The sequence below is a fragment of the Ceratotherium simum genome, chromosome 34, assembly GCF_057802395.1.
Source record: "Ceratotherium simum simum isolate JZ-2026a chromosome 34, ASM5780239v1, whole genome shotgun sequence".
Classification (NCBI taxonomy): Eukaryota; Metazoa; Chordata; class Mammalia; order Perissodactyla; family Rhinocerotidae; genus Ceratotherium; species Ceratotherium simum.
In genome coordinates this window covers 28,901,402-28,915,548 of record NC_141933.1, presented here as the reverse complement: position 1 = coordinate 28,915,548, position 14,147 = coordinate 28,901,402, and positions in this window count along the sequence as shown.

The window sequence follows — 14,147 nt, the reverse complement described above, 5'->3', positions numbered from 1 at the left end:
CCCACTACTTGGCCTTTTCCCAGATCTGCCTGTCCTCATGGTGTGGCACTGACTCCCTCCAGAGCAAAGGAGCCAAGAGTGAGGCAGAAGCTACAATGTCTTTGTAACCTCAGTGGTGATAGTCCATCACTTTTGCTGTGTTCTTTGTTCCAACAGACCAAACCTAATGTGCCGTGAGAGGGGACTGCCAGGGGTGAGACTGTCAGGACATGGGGATCATTTGCATTCATCCGGGAGGCTGGCTACCACACCATACAAAATTGACTTCTGTTTCTTTTTTGTTATGACATAGTATATTATAATGGACTAACTTATCCATCAAAAATATTTCTAAAAACTACATAAACTATAAAAATCTTTTTGAGGCTATTAGAAGGCAACTAGGAAGCCGGGACTTGAGAGGCTAGGAAACCTGGAAGAAGGGGAATGCTTTGAGCTGAGACCTACCTTTAGCTGCCGTCTCTCCTCGGAGAAGTTGCTAATTTGTGGCACTGAGAGGACATATGAGAAGCAGTGACAGTTTTCCTGGGTTGGGGAGAAGAATTTGGAGTTTGGGGCTAAATACCAAACCAACCAACAGGTGTCCAGTATTGTGGCTCTTGGCGTTGGCGCAGGCGGTGAGACCTGGAGGTGTTGTCCTGAGTTACATGTGCTCTGTTATCAGGACACAACCTTTCTCCTTACCTGCTTCACTTCTTTCCCTCTGGCGTTCAGTGAATATGGTTTGGATAAATTTTTATATCAGACTGGAAATATATGAGAATTAATTTTGTGTTTAGACAGAAGCAGCACATAAATTTTACATTGAAGTCAGACCCTGGAGACTAATACCAGTACTCTCTCATTGTGTTGACCTTATCATCTTTTGTGCTACATTGGAGACCTCATAACGCATACAAGATCAAGGTAGTTCTGGTTCATATGCCATCTTTGTTTATATAAGTAAGGAAGACTGTAGTTTATTTTCTCAGGGCAACAATAATGTATGGATTTTCACCAGATTTGTAAAATATATTTGATATATTGTTATTTGTATTGTACATGTAATGGTTGATGTAAAATTCACTTTGGAGGAGGTAAGTGACACCTCAAAGGATAGCGGGTTCTATTTATATAGTTATACACACACACAAATATATATATAATTATAATACCCGTACATATAATAAGTATACATAAAATAATTAGATAAATATATATAAATAATATATAATTACTATATATGTATATGTTTATTTATTTATGTGCTTACTATGAGCAGGCACTACCAGCACGTTACAGATACTGCATCATTTAATCTCTAGAAACATCCCTGTGAGGTAAATATATCACTCACAGTCAGGCTTAACAGCTATAACATATAGAAAAAAATACAGAATTCTCTCTCTCTCTAACGTACTAGTTCTAGGTAAGTGGTCCACATCAACAAGTGTTTTCATTCTGCATGGTCATGTAGGGACCTAATGCTTTCCAGTTTTTCTGTTCCTTAAGTTATTGTCCTTATTTACATAGAAAGGTAGATGCCTTGAAATTCAAGTTTTAGCTAGCTCAAAGGAAAGGTGTAAACTGCAAAGAGAATATGGAGGAAGAATACTCTTAATCCTAAAGACTAGGCCTGGAAATGGCACTCATCACTTTTACTCCCATCCCAGTGGGGAGAACATAGTCAAATGGTAAACTTGTAAATGCCATGGTGCCTGGGAGTGTAGTTTGTGGAAAACCATCAGCTTTTCCTATGGTGGATGTGATAGAGATGCTGGTTGTTTCCTAATATATTCTTCCTTTTTGCTATGGTGAGAGAATCCTTGTTTTTTGGCTGCACGTAAGTCTATCCAGAACGGATACCATGTTTTCCAGCCTCCCTTGCGGGTAGGTTTGGCCACATATCTAATTCTGGCCAATGGGATGTAAATTCTTTGTGCTGTATATCTGCTTTTTTTAGAGTCAACATCTGTGTGTCCTTTACCTCTCCATCTTTATTCCTTCCTTCCTTTATTTTTTTGTCCCTACATCAACATGCTGCTTCCTGAACTATGAGATAGAGACCATGAATGACAGAACAACAAGATAGAAGGATTCTGGTCCCTTGTTACTGTTAACCACCCTACCAATCCTGGTTTTCTTGCTCAGAGTTTTATATGAGAGAGCATAAACTTCAATCTTGCTTAAGCGTTTGTTACTTTTTGGATTTCTGTCACTAGCAGCTAAATATAATCCTAACTGATATAATTGGCATTATTATCTTTATTTTAATGACAAATTTATGTACAGAAAGATAAATAATCTTTATTTAGGATACAAACCCAAGGCAGTCTTGCACCAAATTCAGTGCTTTCCCCCCTGCACCATTAAGCCACTACAAAAATGAAAATAAATCATGGTCTCTTTTAGTAGCAGTGGGAATATACATATGTCTTTTGAGGGGAGAATTTTAGCAAGTTGTTTGGTCAAATCACTGTGTGCTGAACCAACTTTCTGTGGTTGTGTCGAAACAGTGCTAGCTTTCCTGTCCTTAGCAAGCCTCATCAAGGTGGCTCTTTGTGAAAGCTCTAGTATTCTGAGCATCAAAGGAAGAGATAAAGAAGAAAGTTGATTTGTAGAGCTAAATGAAACGCAAAAGCAAACAGTGAAATGCCGTCAGTTCAGAGAATAGACAGCGTATTTATTCTAGTGTGTGTCCCAAATGCCTTAGAATAGAACGATACAAATCGAATCTCCTCTCCCTTTATTTGTCTTTGTTGACAAGAGATGTTGTGAACATTAAATCAGTCAGAATGCTTGTGGGGAGTTAGATTAGCTGATCCTTCCTTCCCAGTGATTGGCGTCCTTGAATTGTACAGAATTGACTGATGTAGAGATGATCTAGTCTTTTGACCTTGAGGCTGTCATATTGAGTCTCATGGAGTTTGCACGGTTACAAATTGCTGACTGAACCTGATTTTTTTTCCCCTTAAGAACTTGGATTATGCAGTAAATGAGGAAAAAAATGAAAGCTTAAGCTGCAATAAAAAGCCTTTTCACCTAATAACGATATTAATATTCTTAATGTGTTCTGAAATGCACGTTAGGCATGTAGTTACCGATTAAGCTATTATGTTGTGTTATAAAATATTCTCTTTCATAAAATAAAAAGATAACATGGCAGAGATTCACTTTGGCAGTGCGGAAAGAACGTAGAAGGATGAAGATATGAGTTCTAGATTCAGCTGTGTGGTTAACTAACAGGGTAACCTTGGAGAAGGAAATAGCCTGAACTTTCTGAATCTCATTCTCCACATCTGTAAAATAAGAATTAAACAACCTCTAAGGGGTCTTTCAACTGTAAAATTAAAAAGGGAAAAATCTGGGATTCTATTATCTCAATTCTAATGTAAACCCTTTATTGTGCTAATTTATGAGAGCAGGAATAACTCCCAATAGAACTACTTTTATCAGTATTTTACCATATGGAGTTTTTTTTTTTTTTTGAGGGGTCGTGACTTGACACATAGTTTTTTCAATTTCTATAACACCATACTTTGTAATAATAACCAAAATGGATCATCACAATATCTAAGAGTTTTCTGCAGTTTTTGAGAAATTGAAGTAATTATTTGCTTGAAGCTTGACTATCATACAATTCTCTGTCAACGATAGGAATAATTAGTCCCCAATTTTTGAAACATATTATGTGTTGTGTGCATTTGTAAACTTTCTTCCGTGGTAATTATGTTGTGAATGATTGCCATTATTTTAGAAACTAAGCCATGTTGATATGAGGAGTGAAATAGCAACGTTGTCATACATGGGACTCATACAAGAGTCTAGAGATGCAGTTTTATTTTGTGGCTGTTCCTCTTCCTGATTCTGTAAACAAAGATGGAGGCTAGAAGTACCCTCCAAATCTTCTAGGAGTCTATGATATAGAACCTAATACTACGAAGCTCAGTTTATTAATTAATTATGTATTATTATTAATCATTATATGCTAATTTGTTAATCGTCATAGATATATAATGTCAAATTTATGGAAAATTACTTGAGTATAATTTAACCAAAACAAATGTCCCCACCACCCGGTTTATAAACATTTATATTTTATTTGTTTTAGGTCTCCTTCTTTTTCCTTTATTATAACCTTACTAAACGCTTGAAGCCTCCTTTTAACTCCTTATATATCTTATTCCCCTCCTTATCTCCCAAATATAAACCCCATCCTAAAAGTGTTATGAATTACAGTCATACATCACTTAATGACAGGCATATGTTCTGAGAAATGCGTTGTTAGGCAATCTTGTCATTGTGGGAACATCATGGAGTGTGCTTACACAAACTGAGGTGGTATAGCCCACTACACACCCAGTACCTATGGTACTAATCTTATGAGACAGCCGTCGTATATGTGGTCTATCAACCAAAACGTGGTTATGTGGCACATGACTGTACTCATGCCTACAAACAATATATACACTATATATATATACAATATATACACTTTTTAATTCTTTCCTTAAGATTATCTTTCTGAATGCATTCTTCTAATTATTATTATTTAGTGGGTAGAAGCTAGTGATGCTGCTGAACATCCTACACTCCACGGGACAGCCCACATGACAGAATAATTAGGGCCAAAATAGCCCCCAATAATGCTGAAGTTGAGGAAATCTGATTAACCAAACTATTTTTATTTTATTGTATTAATTGAATTGAAATCCTAACTATATATACTTATGGGGAAAAAGGCAGGCTTTCCACATCATCTTGCTTCTTGCAAGTTGCGAAACACAGTGCTTCTAACTTGTGAAGAGAAAAAAAGTAGATGAAAACATTGATGAGCACCTCTCCATATATATCTTGGAGAACATTCTAAACATTTAGTTGGGAGTGCTTTTTTTCCTCCATTCTCTTGCTTTTAGCAAGAAAGTTGGGGTTTCATATTTAACTTTCTGTAAGTATCTATTTTAACTTAGTTGTCAAAAATGTGTTAATCTCTAACAGCCAGAAATAATATACGTTCTTTTATAGTGGCAACTGTTTGTTTTTTTTCTCCTTTGTGTCAACATCTGGATGTGTGAGGAACTAGATCCTAATTTAGAGAAATGCCAGTTAGTTTCACTACTCAAACACAATTTTTAAAACATTTTGTATTTTATTGAGGTATAATTTACATACCATAAAATTCACCCATTTTTAGTGAGCAATTCAATGATTTTTAGTAAATTTACCAAGTTGCACAGTCATCACCATATCCAGCCTTAAAATATTTTCATCATCCTAATGAGATGGCTCACATCCATTTTTGGTTAATCCTTATCTCCTCTTTCCCACCAACCCAGATTAGACAACTGCTGATCTGTTTTCCATTAGATTTACCAGACATTCCCCATAAATGAAATCCTACACCATGTGGTCAGTTGTGCCTGGCTTCTTTCTCAAACACATTTCCTTCCTTCCTTCCTTCCTTCCTCCCTTCCTCCCTCCCTCCCTCCCTCCCTCCCTCCCTCCCTCCCCCGCTTCCTTCCTTTTTGAGGAAAATTGGCCCTGTGCTAACATCTGTTGCCAGTCTTCCTCTTTTTTCTTTTTTTCTCCCCAAAGCCCCAGTACCTAGTTGTGTATCATAGTTGCAGAGTTGTACCTCTTCTATATGGGACGCCCGCCATGCATGCTTGCTTGATGAGGGGTGAGTGGGTCCTCGCCCAGGATCTGAACCTGCGAACCCCGGGCCACTGAAGCCAAGCGGAATGCACGAACTTAACTGCTATGCCACCTGGCCGGCCCCCACATTTTATTTCTTTTTTCACAGGAAACTGCAGAAACCTGCTGTTGTGGTTTTAGTGTGAGGCCTTGGTGCAAGGCACTAAATTTTAAGGTGGGGTTTTTAATTGTGATGGTTTAGTGAGCTGAACTTGGATGGGTGGAGATCATGGAATAATAATTGGAAGCCATGTGTGGGAATTAGTTGAGAGCATGGCTGTGTCTCATTTATGTAGATCAGTTTTCTAGAAAATAGAAAACAGTATTGTCATTGTTCTCTTATTGGAAGTGACATGAAACCTAACCTCATTCATTACCCATATTGAATGCTTATCATATGATATCAATATGTTTTATTCCTTTGCTGCTGTGACAGAAGCATACAATTATTTTCAAAACATTTCATATTTCATTTTAATACATTTCAAAACGTTCATTCATGGTGAAGATGTTGCACGAAGTATTTAGCATTTTTGAAGCCACTCATAGGGCAAAACATGAATGATAATACTTTCTAGTGCAAATAACATCGCATTTGGATTATTATTATTATTATAGAGGTAAACATTATTTATGTTCACTTTGTTTTAAGCCTATCCTAACATGGTTATTGTCTGTTTTTTCCTGGATTAAAATTGAGCAATATCAAATCAACACCGAGTTGAAATACAGCAAACGCAAAGCACATATAAAATCTTACATAGCATTAGAAATCCTCCCTTCACTTCTTCCCTATCACAAGAATATTTTAGGACATCCGAGAAGAAAAACATCAAAGGTTGTCACCCTTGAAGAAAGTAGAGTAGTTCTAAATTCAATTGCAGAAATCTTCCTATTCTGAATTATTCTTAGGACAAAGAATATAGAATCTTGTTCTGCTATTGAACATACTGATTTACAGGAAATTTCAAGAAATTAAAGGAAAACTTTGTGAGACATAATAGTCTACTAATAGACTTTTTATTGATAATTTTCCCTTTTTTTAGAAAATGGACATACAATAAACTGCAGAGATATTAAGTGATAAGGTCAAAGAGTTGTGACAATTGGTTATACTGCTATAACCAACACAGAAAACAATATATACAAGAATTTCATCATTCTAGAAAGTTCTTTTATATCCCTCCCCCTCCTCCAACCTCCCCCTCATCTTGAAGGCAACTACTCTTAGATTTCTATGACCATGTATGAGTTTTGCCTGTTTTGGAACTTCATATAAATGAAATTATACAATATTTAGTATTTTATAACAAGTGTCTTTTACTCAATATAATTTCAATGTTTATAAGATTTGATAAAGATTTATATAATTTTTGTATCTATGTATACATTAATCTATGTTTTGGGGTTATTGTGTTTTTTGGTTTCTTTTTATTATTAGGTAGTATGGATAAATTCTTAATTATTTTAAGTTTTAATTAATTTAACTTTACATTAAATGCCAATATTTGTTGTTGTTAGTGCTGTGGAGTTGATTCTGACTCCTAGCGACCCTGTGGACAGCAGAGTGGAACCCTGCCTGGTCTTTTTGCACCATCCTCTCACCTTCAAGCACTGTATCAGACGGTGCTCTATTGTTATTCATAGGGTTTTCATGGCCAATTTTTTTTGGAAGTGGGTAGGTAGGTCCCTCTTCCTAGTCTGTCTTAGTCTAGAAGCTCCAGTGAAACCTGTCCACCACCAGTGACCCTGCTGGTGTTTGAAATACCAGTGGCATAGCTTTCAGCATCACAGCAACATGCAGCCACTGCAGTATGACAACTGACAGATGGGTAGTGTGGTTCCTTGACCTGGAAATGAAGTCAGGCCATGGTGGTGAGAGAATCTTAACTACTAGATCACCAGTATGGCCACTAGAATCCATATTTGTCAGTGTAGCTGTAGGGATTACAGTAAACATCTTTGAAGTTGTTGTTTGCCTTCAAATGCTATTGTGCTATGTCATAAACATTCTGCATCTTACAAGTTTGATTCCATATACCACCTCCCACCATTTGAGTTTTATTGTCATATGTTAGAAATCCCACAATAAGATTTTATGATCGTTATCTTTGCTTCATGTAGTCAGTAGTCATATACACGCATACACACGTGTACACACACACACACACAAGCATATATGTGCAATTGAAAATGATCTTTCATGTTGACCCATATGTTCTTTCTAGTGCTCTTCATTTCTTCCTTCAGCGACAGTGTTGTATCTGGTGTTATTTTGTTCAGTCTGAAGAACTTCTAGGATTTACTGTAGTGCCAGTCTGTTTAAGAGAATTCTCTCAGTTTTTGGTTATGTGAAAGTGTCATATTTTTTCTCATATTTGAAGGTGTAAATGGTGGATTTAGCATTCTAGACAGGTTTTTTTTCTTTCCTTTTTAGCACTTTAAGGATGATGTTCCATTGTCTTCTGCCTTCATTTTCTTCTGTGCAAATCAAGTTATCATTCTGTATTAGTAATCTACTGCCACATGATGATATTACTACAAACTTAGTGGCTTAAAACAACACAAATTTTTATCTCACACTTTTCTGTGCGTTAGGAATCCGGGGATTGTTTAGGGTCCTGTGCTTTAGCATCTTTCACACAAGGTGTTTGCCATCTAGGTCTTAATGAGGTCTCATCTGAGGTTCAACTTGTTTTAACAGGTTCACCTCCAAGCTCATTGGGTTACTGGAAACATTCAGTTATTTGTGGATTGTCAGACTGAGGGCCTCGGATTTTTGCTGGCTGTTGGCTGCATGTTGCCCTCAGTTTCCTGTTGTGTGGTCTTCTCAACATGCCTGTCTTTTTCTCTAAGAGTCTCCTAGCAATATCAACATTATAATCTCGCGTAATGTAATCACACAATCTAATCACATACACATATTCGTGTGTATCCTGTCATCTTTGCCATATTCTGTTGGTAAGAAGCAAGTTACAGATCCCACCCACACTAAAGGGTGGGGGGAGGTGAATGAATAAGGGTGTGAATAAGAAGATGGGATCACGGCAATCATCGTCGAGTTCGTTCACCACGTATTTTCCTACTGCTGTTTCCCTATGTGTAATGTATCTTTTGCTACTGTATACTCTCTGTATACTCTGTATACTCTGTTCATTTTTCTCAGCAGTTTGACTATGTATCTTTATCCTGGTTAGAGTTAGCAGAGCTAATTAGATTTGTGGGCTGTAGTCTTTCATTAATTTTAGAAAATTCTCAGTCATTATCTTTCAAATAGTTCTTCTGCTCTATTCTCTCTTTTCTTGTTGGCCATGAGTCACATTCTCTTGCTGTTTCATGCCTCAAATTGCTTATTGTATGCCACCTATTACATATATAAGAATGGTAGAGACTAAAGTAAATAATATTTATCTCCAGAAAAGAACACATTCCTTCTCTGTCAGGTAGCTAATGTGTGCTCTTGTTGGGTCTAGAAGAGTCTTCACCCTTTTCTATGCCCCCAGCTTTTAGCATCCACTCCAGTGTACTTCATGAAGGCTGGAGTTCCTCAGAGGGTTTTCTCTCAGATTTCCTGCCACACCCACAGTTTTTGGCAGCCACTTCCTTGCCCTTATGAAGGCCTAGAGTGTTGTGGAGGGATTTCTCTTAGCTCTTTTCTTCTGTCCTCAAACTTGAGCATATTCCCGCATACGCGTTGTAAAGACTGTGTGCACAAGTTGACCGGTGGGTGCAGATTCACAGTGTGTGAGACTCTGGGAATCTAATCCATCACTCTGGCTCCCTTGTGGTCGTTAAAATTTTGTGGAAAGTCCAGTGTTTTTTCATTGTCTTCGTTGGTGGTAGATTTCTCCTTCTTTTGCCTCTTTCCTCCATCAGTGATGAAATCAGCCCTCTGTCTACAAAGGGCTCATGACTTTCTGGAATTTAGTTAATTAAGATTCTTTGTATCCCCAGCTATCTAGTTGTTTCAAAGAACTATGATGTATTTTATCAGGCTTTTTCACTTGTGACTTTTTTCATGTTAAGCAGAAGTTGCAATACCATAAACTAACTTTTAATATTAGAACAAGGTTTACTACCCTCAGCATTTGGAGTCTAGTAATTGTTTGCTATGACGAGCCATCCCTTGTAGTGTAGTATGTTTAGCAGCATCCCTAGCCTCTACCCACCAGATGCCACAAGACCCCCTTTTTGCAGCTGTGAAAACCAAAGATATCTCCAGACATTCCCCACTGACCTCTGAGGGGCAGAATCACCCTCGGTTAAGAACCTCTGAATTAGGCACAGAATACATAAATTCTCAATAAATGTGTCAAATGAAAAATTATCTACTCATAGAAATATTGATGAAGTGGATAGTGCGTGGGCTTAGAAATCATTCAGTGGGAAATTACAATTCCAGTTCACATCTTTCAAACTGTGGGATATGGAACAAGTGACTTAATATTTTAATACCTCAGTTTTCTCCTCTTTAAAATGTTTTAGTAATACCTATTTTATAAAGATATTAAGCGTATTTATCTGGAAAAAATTTTGTTAAGTGCCCACTAAAATTCTTCAACATAGGAAGAGTTCAGAAAATTCTTGTCCCTCTGGTCTCTATCTCCATATTGTGATCTCTAGAAGTTTGATGATAATGGTCAGGGAAGCCAAAGCGGTAACGTGGACTGAAGCTGGGGAGAGAAATACACAATGGAATACTACTCAGCCATAAGAAACGATGAAATCCAGCCATTTGTGACAACATGGATGGACATTGAGGGTATAATGCAAAGTGAAATAAGTCAGAGGGAGAAGGTCAAATACTGTATGATTTCCTTCATTAAGTAGTAGATAATAACAACAATAAACAAACACATAGGGACAGAGATTGGATTGGTGGTTACCAGAGGGGAAGGGGGGAAGGAGGAGGGTGAAAGGGATAATTCGGTACATGTGTGTGGTGATAGGTTGTAATTAGTATTTTGGTGGTGAACATGATGTAATGCAGAAATAGAAGTACAATGATGTACACCTGAAATTTTTACAATGTTATAAACCAATAAAAAAAAAAAAAAGAAATACAAAGCCACAAATAAATGGACATATGAAGGTAAAGCTGCTGAGACATAATAATTCTGTGAGGTAGAAAGTGTCGTTTTAGGGGGGTTAGTTGTCATTGGTACTCTTCACTGCAATTGCAAAGATACTGAGCTCCCTGTAATCTCATTTATGAATTGTGAACTATCTTTGTTCATTTTGTTTTCAAGCTATAAGCTTTTAAAAATTTGTTTTATTTTTCTGTTTATGTTATAATAAGAGGAACGTAAGAACTTGTCAGCACATTTGCTGGCTACCTCTAGTTGACACTGAACTGTTGTGGGCCTGTCTCCTTGCAGAGGTCAGGATTCCCTCATTCAAGAGTTCTTGACAATTGCACTGAAAAGAAAAATTAGTGTATTTGTCAATGGCCTTTTCTCAAAACAGATTCTCTAACTTAGGGCTTTTAGGATTCTACTTAGGATTCTACACAAATAAAGTCACCAACTCAAATGACTAATTTAGGTTATATAAACTTGGTCAGCTCACTTAATGTTTTTGTACATCAATTTTCTCATCTGTAAGTAGTGGTTGTATCTCAGGGCCCATCTAGCTCTAACAATATGAAACAATAAATAATATCATTTACAGGTTTTTACCTGAATTAGTAACCTTTTGAGATTCTGCTCTGAATGCTGTTGCCACAATACATCATCAAAGAATAATTTAATGAAATTTAGCACTTTCTACAATGGATATATGTTAAATGGATTAAGTACTAACCTCTAATTATTGTCCAGCTATTTCACAGAGTAGCATATTGAGATATATAAAGGAGTCACACTGGGGCATTATTTCTGTATCACATATCTGAAAAATCAAAATTATGTTACCCTCATCCATATTATCCTCTAACATCCTCCTTATTTGTCTATTATCTCTTTCTGGCACTTCTCTTGAAAGAGTTATTAATATCCTTTGTCTTCTTTGCCAAGTATCCCATTCTCAGTAAGTTTCAGACCCGGCACTCTACAGTGCATACTTTTCACGACCGATCACCTCTATGTTGCCAAACAACTGATCACACTGAGCATGTTGCCTGATCATACCAATGCCCTCATCTTTTTTGACCTTTCTTAAACATTCAAAATAGATGATTATTTCCTCCACTGAAGGCATGAGATTAAAAGCTGAAGGGAGTAGTTTAGGAAGGATAAAAGACAATGATGTAAAAGCAATAATAGGGAGCAACGAGGACACATTAGCATATATCTCCTTCAGCCTCATTGGAATGAGATGGTACAAGAGAATCGTGTTCAACTCAAGTGGTAGAGACCTCCATCACCTGAGCCGGCAGCAGGACAATCAGGGAAGACCCATGTTTGAGTTTATACAAGGTGATGAATTGAATGTCTGAGAAGTGGTTAAGGATATAGGGCAAGTGTAACATGACATAGTTAGGTATAAGTGAATATATCAACTGGAATAATTCTGGTAAGTCATTTAAAAATTCATGATTTAATTTCTCAACCTATAAAATGGAAATAATAATTGCTTCTTTTCCTCATGGGCTTATTGTTGGGGAGGACACTTGAGCTAATGGACACAAATATATTTTGTAAATTTTAAAGCATTATACAATTTATAGGTATTATCATTAATACTGATTTTTTTCTCATTTAATTAATCCAAGCTATAAGATCATTGATTCTTTGATTTTTGAATTCTACAAGTTAGGATGTCCGCATGTGTGTGTGTGTATGTTAATTTGCTGCTGACATACATTTGCTAAATCATTATTTTTCAAGTGAAAAAGATTTACTTATCATCTTTTATACAGTTTTTGAAAAGAAAAAAAATAGTGAGAAGGACAGAAAGGACAATATTAAAACTGAGTCCATTAGCTTTATGGAAAACTCTTTACAGTTTCGTGTTTTTTCCTCATTCATCTCAGATAAGTGAAATCTTCATCATGGAGCCTGAGACCAAAAAATCAATGTTTAGGAACTACTGCTTTAGATGCTGCCTTTAAGAGGTATAAAACTTTTATTGCTTCAGATAATAGTATCACGGAAGATGATTTTGTAAATTCACAAAACACTGAAACGTGATTAAAAAGTGACTTTAGTCAGGACCTCTTAAATGCCATGTGCACTGAACTTGGAATGCAGCCCTACTGTGAAATTACCATTTTCAGTACTGGTTTATTTGGCTATTTGAAGTGTGAAAATATTCAGAGAATTAACACATATACTTCTGCTTCTGTAGTAAATAATAAAAAGAGAAGATCTGCTCAGATTCTACCTGAATCTGTTTACATTTGGCTCTGCATCTGACTTGCCCATGAAAATAGGAGCTTCTGGAAGAACAGGGCTATATCTCAGTCTTTTCTGTTTTCCACAATAACAGCTAGAACACTGCCTTTTTTCTTTCATGTAGGCACTGTTAAGTGTTTTGGAGGTCAAAGTAACGTTTAAGATCAAGTTTAAATAATTTAAAGTAGTATAGTAAGCTGAATAATGGTTCCCAAATATGTCTACATCCTAATCCCTGGAATCTGTGAATGTTACTTTATATAGCAAAAGGAAATTTGCATATGGATTAAATTAAGGATCTTGAGAGGGGGAGAGTGTCCTGGATTATCCAGGTGGGCCCAATGTTATCCCAACTGTCCTCACTAGAGGAAAGCAGGAGAAGGCGATGGGATGATGGACACAGTGGTTGGAGTGATGCCATCTGGAGATAGAGGAAGGGGCAAGGACCAAGGAATACAGGTGGCCACAGGAAGATGAAATAGGCAAGAAAAAGGATTCTTCCTTCAGCGCCTCCAGGAGGAACCAGCTCTGCCAACATTGTAACTTTAACTCAGTGAAAATTATTTTAGACTTCTGACCTCCAGAACCATAAGAGAATAAATTTGTGTTGATTTAAGTCACTAAGTTTGTGGTATTTTGCTAGTGCAGCAATAGGAAATTAGTATAAGTAGTAAGCAATATTCAGGCCCTTTCAAAATGAAAGCCTAGGCTACTTGCAAATGATACCACTACTTGAATCTGTTGCATCTTTTATACACACAAGCATTAGAGAACGTTGAAAAGCCGGCTTTGGCTCCATGGCCATATCTCAGGGACTAACAAGGGTTGTTTTCCTGTTCACTTTCTTGGTTTATTATTCCTTTCATTTTCTGGGGAGACACTGTGTCTAATTAATGGTTTAAATATATAAGACATGTTTTAATGCACTGAGTGGATTTATGATATAAAGTACTTATAACAGGCCTACCACACAGTTAACAGTTTAGCTGTTATTGTTTTTATGATTGTTATTTTGCATTTCATAATAAGTGAGCTTAATTGTGTCTTCATATGTTGATTAACTGTTTGAGATTACTCTTCCATGAACAATCCAATAGACCCCCTTAGAGAAATATTAGAACTCTTATTTTTTTGTAATTA